The sequence below is a fragment of the Colias croceus genome, chromosome 8 (assembly GCF_905220415.1).
Source record: "Colias croceus chromosome 8, ilColCroc2.1".
NCBI classification, from domain to species: Eukaryota; Metazoa; Arthropoda; class Insecta; order Lepidoptera; family Pieridae; genus Colias; species Colias croceus.
The window spans coordinates 5,591,048-5,597,149 of NC_059544.1; positions in this window are offsets into that span (position 1 = coordinate 5,591,048).

A 6,102-nucleotide genomic window follows, 5' to 3' on the forward strand; every position below is an offset into this window, starting at 1 on the left:
TCCCCCGGAGAGCTGACTATATTCCACAATCTTCTCCCAACATCATCGCGCAATATAAATATACACTTACAGTTAATGATAACACAATATACGTACACTCAATTATTATCAGCTATCTATACAGCGACTCTTATCGAGTCCACTTGTATTTTACTCATATCAATATTGTCCAAAATCACAACAGGTAGATATATTATGTTAACATCTAGGTATATAGGTAAACTTGACTTTTTTCAATGTCGAGACCTCTGAAGTTCACTATGGCATAACGTACGTCGTACATGCAACATTAATTGTTCAAGTTTTATAGTTACCTATAGCGCAATTGAAAAGTTGATAAAAGCTGTTAACATTCAACACTTGGAGGTTTTTCTTATTATTTCTTTATATCTTTATATAATTTAGTTTCAAAATAGATGTGGTTTGCCTCAATTTTAATGTTACAACAGCTCACGATATAGGTATTGCTATGCGAACCAGTTTTGCCCACGGCAATTTTGAAATTAAAACAAAATTAATTTATTTACAATAATAAATCAGGTAGGTACTTAAATAGATAGGTAATAATATAAAGTACAATAATAATTAAAATCCATAAACACCATTTCTTATGGTCTCCCAAACTTTCTTTGGACAATGCTTGATTGTCACTGTATTTTTTATAGAAATACGGTAAATTTCAGAAAGCAGTAGGTAAGTACAACGGGACTGTTGTGTCCCTAAAGTCTTTTGCTCTCATTTAGACCGCCATCGACCCTTTTAACCGATACCTGTGTATCTACCTGTGTTTAGGTAAACATGGTTATTACTTATTAGTTAGTATACCCGCAAACATAATATTTAATTCCATTGTTGATAATTATATGAGCTATAGATATTGTCCTGTTTACCTAGTTACCTAAACTTTGTAAAAATCCCTTTTATACGACTTTCACTTCTTTATAGTATTCAAGACAGACACGTGCCACCTAGTCCTATTCTTTAGTCCAGTGGACTTAAAATGTACCTTAACGATTTTTTAAATAATATTTTTTTTTCTAATTAAATAATAGGCACATTGAAATATTTCCTGCCCTGGTCAACATTTATTTAAAAACATGAAACAATACGGACTCTTAAAAACAGATGCATACATAGGTACATGATACAGTGTGGAAATTTTCAATTGACCCTGGAGGGAAAGTACGTAGGTACTTGAAATACTGAAGATAGCAAATTTTGCTGAATGTAAACATTCCATAATTTTTAAAAATAAATAGAAATCAAAGATTTTCAAAAATTTACTTGCTTCGACTGGGAATCTGAAAATGAGATAAAATTAATTTTATTCTTTTATTATTAACCGACTCAAACAATGTTTAAAATATTTGCATTTTGCTGTTAGAAATAGAAATATCATGGTATTGAACATTTTTTATACCATCCACAACACATCGACAATATTTCATGAACATAATATACCTACATACTATTTAATTAATTAATTGTTCACAATGAGTGATCTAATTTTGGATACATTAATTGATTTTCTTCCGAAGTTACATATAATAATTAAAACAAATGAAAAAGATTAAATAATAATCGAATTTTAGTACTGCGGTCTTTCACCGCAAACATGTTTAAAACGTCCTACTTACCTACTTTAAAACTTCAATAAAAAAGAAAATATGTGCATGTTATAATTATTTACTTAATAGGTACCAATCAAACTATTATCTTACATCTTCGGGTGTTACCTACTTTGAGTCATATGAAAATTATAACTGGTTCTTCACTAGACAGACTGACTATTTTTCGTAGACGTTGAAGGCCGGCCCATCCATACACAGTATTACAATATTTCCTAAATAATATGTAATATTGTAATCACAGTATTACAATAGGTATCTATATAATATTGTAATACTGTGATTGTAATACTGTGCCCATGTGCCCATATTATGTACCTACTCCATAATAATTATTATTTTACGGACCATATGGTATACAAAATAGGTACTAATTTCAGGCCTATTTGTATCGATTTGAAGAATAAAATAACAAATTTAATTTTTTTTTAATTTTAAGTTAGTTCGATTCCCTGTCGATGCAAGTGAATTTTTGAAAATCTTTGAATGCAGTTCTATTTCTTTTCTTTTTAAAATAAAGGAATGTTTATTTTCACCAAAATTCGCTATCTTTAGTATTTCAATTATTTTCCCTCCAGGGCTCATCGAAACTTTCCACATTTTCCACACTGGATGTATTTATACCTAACAATCTTTTTAAACGACATCAAAATATCAACATTTCAAATCAAACTTCCCAAAATCCTGCTAGTTGCTACTAATCTGATCGGTGATGAAGAAGTACCTACCTGTTATATATTTTATGTCAATAATTACTTTCGTTTGTCAAAGTTTCATTTCATTACAAACTCTACCGAAAGAAAGAAAGTCTATTTCTGTGGGAATTTTAAACGGGTCCTTAATTTATAGCCCCTTGTTAACAGCTCATAACGGATATTCAGTAATACTTGATAATACATAAAGTAGCCGCGCCCGCTGTCACAGACTGTGGCCACTGCCCTCTTTCATACATTAATTCCATACATTGGTTGTACCACAGATAATATTATTATAATACTACTTATCTGGGGGCACGGTAGTGCCCCCGCCAAGACGAGCCAAGCGAAAACGAAGCGCACGGGCACTACCTACCTTTTCTCGAAGCGCTTCGACGTTTTTTTGAACCCTCATAACTTGGGTTTGGATTATGCTAGATCAACAAAATTTTCGGGATATATTGTCAATAGCGGACTTATTGAACATATTAAGTTTTAATTACATTAGCTTTTATACTTCAGATTTTATTTATATCTAAAAAACGCTAATTTCGTCACTGACTCACTGATGATCATCAAAATTCTTAAGGTATTTCCTAATGTCCTAGAAAGCTGAAATTTTGTATATAAGCTAGTATTAGCACACAAACATCAAAAAAATTATAAAACTTGTAACTTTCATCCCCCAACCCCTTAAACTAGGGGATGGGAGTTTGTATGAGACCTGTAATTTTAAATTAAATTTTGATGACGCTAGAGGTCTAATCTAATAATCTAAAACTTGGTTCCCCTAGATATATATATGTATGTATAGGTACTCTTTGTTAAAAAAAAATTAAAAATTTAATCGACATAAATCAGATCATATAAATATGAATGAATAGAAGTGTTGCGAACGTCTCCTGCCTCTTACGTCCACACAGTAGCTAAAAATAATAAAAAATTGTCCTTGTCAAGAGAGTGGGCTATAAAAAAAGGCGTCTCTGATGTGCAAGAAATACACCCCAAAAAAAGAAAATAATAAAAAAAAATTTTGTTACAAACAACTTACAAAAAGAAATGAAATCCCACCAAAAACATTTTCATGTAAAATGTTGCCAAGACGATCCCATATGACCCGCACTGTCAAAAAGTTATCAGATCTCATGTAGAGCCAAGCTTCTAACACTACACGCCCTAACTCTACAAGGCCTAACTTCACAAACTCTACACCTTAGTCAAAATATTATGTGGCTTGGCCGTTCGTTACTACAAGAACTATAATTGTATAACACAAAAATAATGAACAGTGAATTAATTTTTCACCTTACGCCGATGTGAATGTAGCGAAATGGCCAAGCCACATATTTTGACTAAGGTGTAGAGTTTGTGATAATATTATTATAATACTACTTATATGAGTTATACGTTGTACCATTCGCTGGGCCGTATTCGCCGCGGCCGCGCCGCTAGCCGTTGCGCCTGGCTGATCCGTGTTACAGCACAAGACAGCTGAAATTTCTGTTATAAGGTATAGCCTATTGTACATATATGTATATTGTATATGTATCTATGTATATTTAGATTTTCTATTTTGAAATAGAAATACAAAGCGTTTTTTTTTTTGCCACCATGTAAAAAAATATAAATCTTATTAATATACTTAGTTATCCACTCAACGGTCGGGCGCTCAAAACATCCTTACCCACTTAACGGTTCAACGCCTCCTGGCGGCAACTATTTTGACCTGCTCGAATGGTTCTATGCTCCCTGGAGGCAAGCACGCAGCTGTTTTAAATATCCACTTTAAAATACACCAAACTCTTCCTGTCCCTGTCCAACTTATACAAATTGTAATCTACACATCCCATTCTAACTATATTCGAAGAATTATGGTCAAGGTCGATACAATTTTGTCGCGTTATGTTAGTTTGAAGTTCGTCGTAGTCTTGGGAGTCTTTTCATTTTCTGTCTTCAAATAAATAATATTTTTATATGAGATGTGGTATTTTATCCTAAAACAACATTGTAAAGTATAAAATAAATTTGAATCAAATAAATGTTTGTGTATCAGTATTATCACATGTTTTAACAAGAAAATGGTGAAATATTTCTTTGCAACTTCAACTCATTATTTTTAATTGAATTTCAAATAAAAATACGATGTAAATAATACTGTCTTAATGGAAATTTCACTGGAATTACGAGTAATTCTTTTATTTTTTATAAGTGTTTGCCATTTTTGAGAAATCTTCATTACAAGCCGATTGCGCGCCCGCGAGCGGGAGTACGCGCGAGAGGCCTAACCAATGACCACGTAAGGATGTTTGGAGCGCCCGACCGTTGAGTGTTGACCGTTAAGTGCCTCCAGGAGGCGTCGAACCGTTGAGTGGTTAACACACAACACAGAAAAATAAGATAGCAATGGTGACAAAAAGGACTCCCCGTCAGCAAAGGGGCAGCCATTATTTAAAATGTAGGTATTGCTGCTCTGATTTTCAGAGGAGGCCACGTGACTGTATCCAATGATTCAGTACTAAATTGCGTACCTATGTACGATATGTAAGATTTCAGTACTAAGTTATGTATTTTACCGACGTCGACTTTCTAAACTTGATTGTGCGTTATAATCCTAGAATACCTAGGTATCTTGTTACATTTACAAACTCAACTAAATATTTTTGTAATGTGAAACCCTATATTTGATACCTTCTTACCTTCTCACATGTCTGATTTCTGAAACTAAGTGAAAACAATGATTACTTAACCTTTTAAATATAAATACCTATAATGTTTGTGGCAAAATAAAGATTTATTTTATTTATTTACATATTTACTCCATAACATTACCTACCATTATTAGTAATGAATAGTAAACAACATTATTTTTACATCAATTGTAATTAATTATTCGAAGAATTATCAATAGCAAATAATAATATTAGAATAAGTATCTCAAATATCAATGTGCATCGAAAGTCACTCGAACTACATTTGTTTTTTGGCTTCTTAAACCCTAATTGTGTTTGAAATTAGCAACCTTAATTACTTCAAATTTTTTATCTCATATCTTAACTTTATTTTTTGTCTATTGTAAATTAACTTTATTTTTAACGATTAATATCTACATATTGTATTCTAAAAAATAAAACAATGTATAAATACTTAGTTACATCATTTTATCAAATACGATATTTTGCCATCTGCATTATCTTTTACAACTTATGTAACAAAAATAATGAAAACTTAAAAAGCTCTATATATGTATTATGTAAAAGCTGCCACTAAGCGTATTTCTCAAGCATCTTAAACAGATTCATTCACATCAACTCTAGATAAATAACGATCTTGCATAACAATTAGATAAATTATAATAAATGTTAACCACGTGTTCTGTTAGGTACCTACCTACTTACTAAGATGTTTAAAATCTTAGTAGGTTGCCTATCTACCTACTTTAATTATATTGAGATACTAGCGGTCCGCCCCAGCTGCGCCCGTGGTTCATTTTTACGTTTTCTCTCCATAAGAACCATCCTCGTACTTCAAGAAATGTAATAAAAAAAGAATTAACGAAATCGGTTCAGTTGTTCTCGAGTTATGCGCTTACCAACACATTTTGCGATTCATTTTTATATTATAGATGTATTTAAAATTAACTCCATAAAAAATTCAAATTAAGACCTGCGATCATATTCATCTCGCATTTAAATAGGTATGTTAATAATATAATATAATGACATGAATTGTTATAATAGGTAGGAATCTACGGCAGGTGGCAGGTGTTTAAAAAACCATAT